Genomic DNA, 10,442 nt, shown 5'->3' with positions numbered 1-10,442 from the left:
GTTAAGCGTCCTGCTGTTTGATCCCGCTTGGCAACTCATCATGTGTTCCTTCCACTCTTAGCTGTTAAACAAAAACACAAAAACAAAAGAACTCAACTCTCTCACCTCCTCTTCTGTGGTGTGATTTGTGATTGGTTGGAGGAAACACCTGGAGCAAGTAGGTGGGAAGGCACAAGAAAAAGATCTGCCAGGGAGTGTGGGGAGGAGCCAACAGCTACGTAAACTATACATCAATTCGAGCTATATGTCAATTCAATCCGCCGAATTAAACATCTTGCGAATTTATTGCAAAGCAGAGGGCTCTTCAGATACCCTGCGGCATGAAGTTCTGTGTGAATAACTCCCAGGAGCATGCACTACCAGTTATTGACATTTCCCTGAAATTTCCCCGCCTTACTGACTTGCGGGGATTGTGTGAAGCCAACCCTAGTTTCCATAAAGCCTTTGGCACAACCCCCAAGTCCCCATACCTCACAGTGACTAGGCTTAAAACTGCATAATTGAAATAAAGTTTGAGGGTGGAGGAGAATTGGCATAGAAAAATGGCAACGAAGTGGGAACATGACGGAGGCTTATAAAACCATGCGTCGTGTGGAGAAAGTGGACAGAGAAAGGTGTTTTTCTCCTTCACAAAATGAGACCTAGGAGTCATCCAGTGGACACAAGAACAGCCCTGCTGGATCAGACCCAAGGCCCATCCAGTCTAGGATCCTGTTTCACACAGTGGCCCACCAGATGCCTCTGAGAAGCCCACAGACAAGAGGTGTGGGCCTGCCCTCTCTCCTGCTGTTGCTCCCCTGCAACTGTTATTGAGAGACCAAACTGAATGGCAGGAGATTTACGATAGGCAAAAGGAAGTATTTCTTCAGTCACTGCATAATTAGCCTGTTTGGTGTAGGGGCTTGTGTCTCAGACTTGGGAGAGCTGAGTTCAAATCCCCACTCAGCCATGAAACTCATTAGGCAATCCTGAGCCCGCCATTCTCCATCAGCTTCACCTAACCTTGCAGAGTTGTTGGGACTGGGAGGATGAAATGTGGGGGGCGGGGGCATGTATGTTGCCCTGAGTTTCTTGGAAGAAGGTGGGGTTAAAATATGTTAATCCATGGAGCTTCCTACCACAAGATGTGATGGCCTCTAGCTTAGATAGCTTTAAAGGGGAACTAAACAAATTCATGGAGGACACGTCTTCCAGTGACTACTAGGCATTGTAGGTGTATGTTACTTCCAGTGTATGCATTTGAATATCAGTTGCAGGGGAGCAATGGTGAGTGGGATGGCATGCCTCCATAGGAACATAGGAAGCTGCCCTATACTGAGTCAGACCATTGGTCTATCTAGCTCAGTATTGTCTTCACAGACTGTCAGCAGCTTCTCCAAGGTTGCAGGCAGGAATCTCTCTTAGCCCTGTCTTGGAGAAGCCAAGGAGGGGACTTGGAACCTTCTGTTCTTCCCAGAGCGGCTCCATCCCCTGAGTGGAATCTCTTACAGTGCTCACACTTTGAGTCTCCCTTTCATATGGAGCCAGGGCAGACCCTGCTTAGCTAAGGGGACAAGTCATTCTTGCCACCACAAGACGTATCTGGAACTATCTGGTTGGCCACTGTGCAAAAGAGGATGTTGGGTTAGAAAGGCCCCGGCATGATCCAGCAAGGCTCTTCTTAGGAATACCTATATTTCTCCTGTTTCTTCCCGTCACTATCTCAATCTCTTTTCTCTGCTGTCTCCCCATGTCAAATTTTAGATTATTACTCCTTGGAGTTCACCCCAGGGTAGCTTGAGCATCTGTATATGCCCTCTCTGCTAGGGTCCTGGGAAATAAGAACAGCCTTTGAGTTTTGGATGGACTTGGTTGGCCAGAAGCCCAGTCAAGACTGAAGAAACTTTGCCACCTAACTCCAGCCATGCAGAGAACGTTCTTCTCTGGTTTACACTAGCACCCAGAAAATCCATTTTTCTTGTTGATTTAAAAATACACATGTGGCTCAGTGAAGATTAAGGAATTTACTGGTGTATTAACATATCTGTGCTGAAAATGGAGTAGGAAAGAATTTCCTAATATATACAACCATAAACCATTGGAAAAATGAAAACTTCAGTGCTGTTATTTTACAAATTAGCATAATTTAGATTAAAATACTTTGTGTGCACCCTGAGGATGGGCATGGAAAAAAATTAGTCTACCATAAATTACTGAATTTGAGCTGCTGGGATTAATCTCTCTTTAGGTCCTTTTTAGGAACAATTGTCTACAATGGAGCAGGCAGCAAAGTGTTTAATGATATTTATGGAATCATCTTTCAGAAAATAAACTTAGAATGTAAAAATGACCACCCAAGAGCCGTAGAGTGAATCAGGTGATCTAAGCAAATTTTGGACTCCACTCATAAGTCTTCTAATTCTGGCAAAGCTCTTAAGCTTAATTTCTAACAAGAAGTAGAGTATGTGAGGATAGCACACTCTTGGATCCAGAAGCCTCTATTTCCAGATATGTCTGCAGTTACTCTTGTACTCTGTACATGCTCAGGGATGCTCCTGCTGTGATCACAGACAGGACAGATGTTGTTCTTGTCTTTCCTCCTCCACAGAGCTAATAGCAGCATCAAGGTGGATGGGTTTTACATCAGGAAAGGGGCATGGGACGGGAGGAAAGGACTGAATAACCTCTCCCAGGCTCCACTTCCCCAATTTTGAGAGTCATGTGGGGCTGCTAAAAAAACAATCATGGGAGAGCCTAATCATGAATCTTCTCAGTGTCATGTCTAGATTGACTCTCAAAAGGATGCCGAGTTATATAGGATGTTGAGTTATATAGACTGCAGACACAACCCTCAAGGTAAGGTGCAACCCACAAGGACACTTAACAAACCTGGTCCTGACACAGAAGGGAGTTAAACAAGGATGCATCCTAGCCTCGCTCCTTTTCAACTTTTTCATCAATGACATGGTGAGACTTCTTAGTAGCCCAGACTTTCACACACACTCCAGCTGGTGGAGAGAAGCATCCCCTACCAGCTCTATGCCAATGATGCCACAGTTCTATCTAGGACACCGATAGGCCTCAGAAGAGCATTGGAGGCCCCAGCTCAGTAATACATAAATGATCAGCTAGAAATCAATTACCAAATAATTTGTTCTAGTAAGAACTAATCAGCCTACTTTCTTTTCTACATCTGGACTAAATTTGGTTCAAATCGAGGTCCACAAGTTAGACCTCTTGCACCTCAAATGTGCATATGTTCACCATCTTGGATTAGGTGGAGGTCATCATTACAAACTGCACCGTTGAGATGTCCCTGTGTGTCATGCACTACAGCTGTTCCAAATTTGGTTCAAATCAGTTAGACAGTCCTCAAGTTAGTGCACTTGCACCTCAAAGGTTTAGGTGTCTGCCATCTTGAATTGGGGTGGATGACATCGTCACAATCTTCGCTGTTTAGATGTCCCTGTGTCCCTACAGCTGTAGCAAATTTGATTCAAATCAGTTGAGTGGTTCACAAGTTACCTCATTTCCGCCTCAAAGGTTTATGGTTCCACCATCTTGAATAAGGGTGGATGACATCATCACAAACTACACCACGGAGGTGTCCCTGTGTGTCAATCACTACAACTATGCCTAAGGTAAAGGTAAAGTGTACTGTCAAGTTGATTTTGACTCCTGGCGCCCGCAGAGCCCTGTGGTTTTCTTGTGGTAGAATACAGGAGGGGTTTACCATTGCCTCCTCCCACACAGTATGAGATGATTTCTTTCAGCATCTTCCTATATCACTGCTGCCCGATATAGGTGTCCCCCATATTCTGGGAAACATACCAGCAGGGATTCGAACCAGCAACCTTCTGCTTGTTAATCAAGCATTTTCCTGCTGCGCCACTTAAGGTGACACAATTGTACCTAATTTGGTTCAAATCAGTTAGACAGTCTACAAGTTAGCCCACTTGCACCTCAAACGTTCATGTGTCCGCCATCTTGGATTGGGGTAGATGACATCATCACAAACTATGCCATTGAGGTGTCCCTATGTGTCCCTACAGCTGCAGCGAATTTGGTTCAAATCGGTTAAGTGGTTCACAAGTTAGCCCACTTGCACCTCAAAAGTTTACGCATCTGCCATCTTGACTCGGTGTGGATGACATCACCACAAACTATGCCATTGGGTGTCCCTGTGTGTCACTCACTGCAACTGTGCCTAATTTGGTTTAAATTGGTTAGACAGCCCACAAATTAGCCTGCTTGCACCTCAGATGTTCACGCATCTGCCATCTTGAATTGAAGTGGATGACATCACCACACATCACGCCATTTGGGCCTCCCTATGTGTCCCTACACCTGTAGCAAATTTGGTTCAAATCGGTTAGGTGATTCACAAGTTATCCTGCTTGCACCTCACGCATCCGCCTGCTTGCACAAGTTATCCTGCTTGCACCTTTACGCATCCGCCATCTTGGATTGGGGTAGATGACATCATCACAAACTACACCGTTGAGGTGTCCCTTTGTGTCCCTACAACTGTACCCGAGTTGGTTCATATTGGTCTAGGTGTCGCAAAGTTGATGGCAGCTGTGGGGGGGACATGGACATGCACACAGAATGCCAGGTGATCTCATAAGCCTACAGGAAAGTAGGTTAAAAAAACAAAGTTATGGCCTTCACCAGGAGACCCAAGACTCACCCCTGGCCACAAGATCAAGCAGGTCACCTGTTTCAAATATCTGGGAGTGGTCCTGCATGCCTCTGGCTCAAGAAAGGTCTACTGTGACCATGTCGCCCTCACTGCCCAGAGGACCTCCACCGCCATACTAAAATTCCTATGGACCAGAGGGGGACAATACATACCTGCCACCATCAAATTATTTGAGGCTAAGACACTGGCACAACTCCTCTAAGGGGCCCATTCTGCCCCCCCTCCAATCTTGTCCCTTTGGAGTGGGTGCAGTCCAAATTTCTGAGAGTGGCCTGCCCTTCAGGTCCCTTGCTATGTCTCAAATGCTGCCTTATGCTTGGAAACGGGCATGATTAAGCTTGAGGCTAGAGTGTGGCTGGTCAGTTCTGAACCTCTGGCTTAAGCTATCCCTCAGCCCTCGGGGTCTGGCCCCTCTGACCTTACAGGACAGTTTTCAATCTTCTTGGAAAAGGGTCATTTGGTCTAAATTGCTGCTCCTGGGCTTTTCTCCCCCTCTCCTACTTGCTATGGGCCATGATCAGGCGAAAACAGCCCGGCTGACCTAGGTAGGTTCCCAGTCTTCCTGTCCCTGGAAAGACTCAGGTACTCTGCCTCCCCCTACCCCCCACGTACCTGTCATAGCTAGAAACCCCAAGCCACAGAAGGATTTTTGTTCTTGTCTGCTGCCATGCCCTCTCCTCTTCTGTACTGGAAGGCAAATATAGAAAGATGGAAGAAGGGCTTTGCCCCTGTGGTCCTGAGGAGGTAGAAACCACAGAACATGTACTCCTCCTCTGCCCCTTTTACAGAGATGCTCGGGCTAAGCTTATCTCTCCGCTGCTTTGCAAGTATCCTGGCTGCCCAAACCATATCTATACCCAGTTGCTGTTTTCAGATGAAGTCCCGGCCCTCATGTTCAATACCACCAAGTTCTGCGTGGCAGCATGTAAGATCTGTCGGACTATGATGACCAGGCCTTTCCCTTCCATCAGCTCTGCAAAGATTTGAACTGCAATCTGTGCCACTGTTTTCTGGCGCTCCTATCTTAGATCCTTTGTTCTAAAGGTAAAGTGTGCCAGCGGGTCGGTGTAGACTCCTGGTGACCACAGAGCCCTGTGGTTGTCTTCGGTAGAATACAGGAGGGGTTTACCATTGCCATCTCCCACGCAGTATGAGATGATGCCTTTCAGCATTTTCCTATTTCGCTGCTGCCCGATATCAGTGTTTCCCATAGTCTGAGAAACATACCAATACCAGTAGGGATTCAAACCAGCAACCTCTGGCTTGCTAATCAAGCCAGACTTGTGTTTTGGGCAGTATACAAATGTGTTAAACAAACAAATAAATAAATAATCAAGTCATTTCCCTGCTGCGCCGTTAGGTGGCTAGAGATACTTTGTTCTAGTCACCATTTTTTCATTCTATATATTAGAATTTTAATAATCTCATAGCTCCCTGCAAGGGTAGCAGTTTTAAAGTATTATATAATAATATAATTGCTTTTAATATTAGAGTCATGTCATTTTATGGTTCCATATACTGATTTTATAATATTGTATTGGAGTTTTAGTAGTAGTTTTGTAGTTTTATTTATAACTTCAGAGTAGCATTTTTAAATTATTAATAGTTAATTATTAATTTTATAGAACAGTACATTGCAGTAATTATAGCTGATAGTAATTTTAATATAACATTTCATAATTTTTCTTATGACCATACCACTTCATAACTGCTTTTAATCATGCTCTGTTGTACTATCTTATGCTGGTCTTGGACCGTAATAAAGATGATTGATTGATTAGATTGATTGAGTTATACAGACCAAGAATTCCCAACCTTGGATCACCAAATGATGTTAAACTACTATGACTCATCTCCCTGAGCCACAATGGTCAAAGGCCCTTATGGCTGGGGATGATGGGAGTTGTAGTCCAATAACAATGGGGGACCCAAGGTTGAGAACCCCTGACATAGACTATCAGTCACACACACGACAATGATAATAGACTGCTTTGGGCGACATCTCCAACTGACACTGCTGAACCACTTGGGGAAGTATATGGGTGCATGTGTCTCCTTCTCACGGAGTGAGCTGTCCCTCTACCACATAATTGTTTGGAGCCAGACCTCCTGAAAGAGTGGTAGTATTGCACACTTTAAAGTAGTATTTAAATTGCGTAGTGAGGTGTGATTTGGACCATCCCCATGAGATTATGTGGCAATTTGGTGGTGCGCCAGGAGTGTGGTAGTATGCATGCATGTGTGTTTGTCATTGCATGTTAGGCATGCCCACCAAGCAGTAACATCTGAACCAGCTCCATGTCCTTTTAGATGCAGGAAAACCCTATTCATTCTCTGTTCTTAACTAATTACTCATCAGAGTGATTCATTTAGCCATCACAAAGAATTTGAAAATATTCACTGTACTCAAGAGGCCTATTTGGAACTAGTTAATTAATTACCAGTCATTGTAGTACGTCGTAGGAAGCTGCCTTATACCAAGTCAGACCTCTGGTCCATCTAGCTCAGGACTAGAGCTATGCTCGGAGAGGCACTCCAGCCCTCCTGCAGATGTTGGATGCAACTCCCATAATTTATTTATTTATCATAATCCCTGACCATTGGTTACTATGGCTGGGGATTATGGGAGTTGATGTTCAAAAAGAGCTGGAAGGCCAAAGTTGTGCAACCCTAGTCTGTGCTGATTGATGGTTGCTCTGTGGGGTTTAAGTGAGGGGTCCTTCCAAGCTAAACCTGGAGACTGCAGGGATTGAATCTGGGTCTTCCTACATACAAAGCAGGTGCTTTATCACTCGGCTATGGCCCATTCCATATTGCCATAGAGCATGCAAAGGTGGTATGACAGTGAAGAAGGTTCCGTTGACAATGAAGGAGGAAACTAACATTGACGATCTCATTATGAATACTTGATGTTTCCTTCCTAAATCCTCTTAGCTCTAGAAATACTGGCTGACATCCAGACTAATGCTGTGCGTGCACGATGAACAAAGTCATGCACGCTCAAGGAAATCACAGATGCGCACAGTTGCGCAATCCTTTGTATACTTGGTCGTCTTATGGAAGTGTTGTGTTTGGGCAGCAATCTTAGCAGAACATCATGCAGACAAAATAGCCCTTGTGGCTGGGAATGATGAGAGCTGTCGTCCAACAACATCTGGGAACCCCAGTTTGAGACCTCCTGTTGTGAGGGGTTGTCTATAAAGTATACCAGTTTTAAAGGCCTGTTTTTAACCTACCCACTGCATTGTGGGGACGATGGAACAAGGGGGGACGACCCTCTCTCGGCCTCCAGAGTCTGGGGGGGTGTCCTCCAAGAAACCCCCTCACCCTTGGTCAGGGCACCCCCTGCCCCATCCCACACCCAGTGGCGAACAAAGCACACACTGGCTGGGAGCATGAGGGGAGCCCCTCTCCTTCCTAGCCAGCGTTTCACTGAAATGCTGGCTGGCCTGTGGGGGGGGGGTTGCCCAGCCAGTCAGCGTTTCAATGGGAGGATGGGAGTGGGGCCGAACGGACACGCTGCCGAGCAGCGGCCATGACCCTGCATCTGACATCAGGGGGTGGGGCCAGTGAGCCCCTGCAGAAGTTTCCCCAGTCAGCCATTTGTTGAATTGCCTCTGCGTGGAGGCAGGGAAAGGAGCTCCCAATGAACCGTTTATTGGGGAACTCTGCAGGGGGGGACTGGCCCCGCCTCCGGTATTGACCACACCTGCAGCATCTGATGTCAGGTGCGGGGCGCATGGCTTGGGGCAAGTGGAGGTGAAATCAAAAGGGGGCAGGGGAGCTGCTGGCAGGACTTTGTCCTCAGGCCACACGCAAGCGACCCGACACCCTTGTACCCACTCCTGGCCCATTTTAAAGCAGTACCCAACCCCTTCTTTGTTACAACACCACTTTCACTCCACATTCTTGATGTAAGACATACTTTATTGAAAGTCCTCAGTGACTCAGTTCTGGGTGAAGAGAAAGACCTCAATGGGCCAACAAACGGTCAGCAGGTAAGCCTGTTTCTTCTTACTACATCCTCGCATCGCTGGTTAGAATCCCAAGTCCCACTGATTCCGCGCGAACATATGTCTACGTGACACAGACTGTACAGGTCAAGTTTCACACTCTCAACTTCAAACATAAATATGCATTTAACAAAGAAAGGAAGTGACAAAACTTTATTGAAGAAGATCATCTTTGTGAAACTGGGTGATTGGTAGCCCTGCATAAGATGCTGAGATTCTTAATATAATTCTCTAAGGGGCATTTTAATTTTTCATAATAGATGTATGGTTTTGAGTGGCTGCAGCTATGTGATCTCTGCTTGCAAACTTACCAGACTTCCACAAAATGAGGCTGTGAACTGCAGTATCTTGCTACAGAGCAAAGCTAGGTTTAGTTCATCCTGCCTACCCCACAGCTAATCATTACAGGAAGACGGTAAAATAACACACACATTCATAACAGCTTTGCTGGGACAGGCTAAAGGTCCTTCTGGCTCGGCATCCTACAGTGGCCATGCAGAGACTTCTGGGATGCCCACATCCCAAAACGTGACTAGATGCCGCAGGCTACTATCTCCTCACGTGGCTGTATGTACTCAGAGGCGCTCTTACCCCTAGACTTCAGGGCTGAAGTCCAAGGCCACTACACCCCTTGGGGCCCCCAAATCCATTTTAGTCTGTCCCAGGTGGTGTGGTTGCATTAAAATGTGTTCAGAATACTGTTTGTGTGGGTGGGTGAGGGCCTCCAAAAGCCTTCAGGTCCAGGCTCCAAAATTACCTAGGTGCACCTCTGTATGTACCATGTGGTTGGTTGACAAGTGGACATCTGGCACCCAGGGAAGGGGAAGGGATAGGTTACGTCTTCACACTTATTCAATCATTTATTTTAAATATTTCTACACTCTTTCGCCATCTGGCTTAGCAGTCATCAAGGTGTCTATCCGATTTTCCTAATACAATAAAATATAAAACAAGTTGAATCTAAATATTACTAAAAATAGGAAACAAAAAGAATTTGGTAAAGCCACAGTAGAATTAAATAGTAGGTACAGATAGCAGGAAAAACCGTTTTAAACAACTCACCGTCAAAAGCCCATGTAAACAAAACAGATTTAACTTGGTGCCCAAAGTAAAGAAAAGCAGATGCCAAGCAAGTTTCTTTAGGGAGGGCATTCCATAACCTGGGAGCCATTACATAAGAGGCCCTGCCAGGGCATTCAGAGCAGGGTCTGTTACAATGACCTCAGCAAATGGGCAGGTTCGTATGGGAGGAAGAGCCCACCCCCAGATATCCCAACTGACATCCAGACTAAGGCTACACTTAGTCTGGACAACAGACAAAGTTTTGCTAGTGCAAGAGAGCCACATAGCTGTGCAAAGTCACTGGGATATTTGAAATTGCACCTTTGAGCTCTTGCACAACCATTCCTTGCAAGACACACGAGGAATTGGTTTCACAGCAAGAGACATAAATCTGTTCAACACGGCCAGTTTCAGTTACACAAGAGAGTGCTAGTCGATCCTGTTGGAAGTGAAGGACTTTGCACTGTCTCATGTCTGACAGGGGGGGACAGATTAGTGAGTCAGAGGGCTAGAGGGGTCAAGACATTGGTCATCCCTTCTCTGCTGCTCTGACACTATCCCTTTGATATGTAGATTGCTACTCTCATGGACTTCCTTCCTGCCTGCCTCTTCCTCTTCCCTTTTTTCTTCTCCCTTGCAACACACACGCCCCTCTCTCCCTGCAACATGTGTGCAGAGATGCAGAA

The sequence above is a fragment of the Hemicordylus capensis genome, chromosome 5, assembly GCF_027244095.1.
Source record: "Hemicordylus capensis ecotype Gifberg chromosome 5, rHemCap1.1.pri, whole genome shotgun sequence".
Classification (NCBI taxonomy): domain Eukaryota; kingdom Metazoa; phylum Chordata; class Lepidosauria; order Squamata; family Cordylidae; genus Hemicordylus; species Hemicordylus capensis.
Note: the sequence above shows the minus strand (reverse complement) of the source record.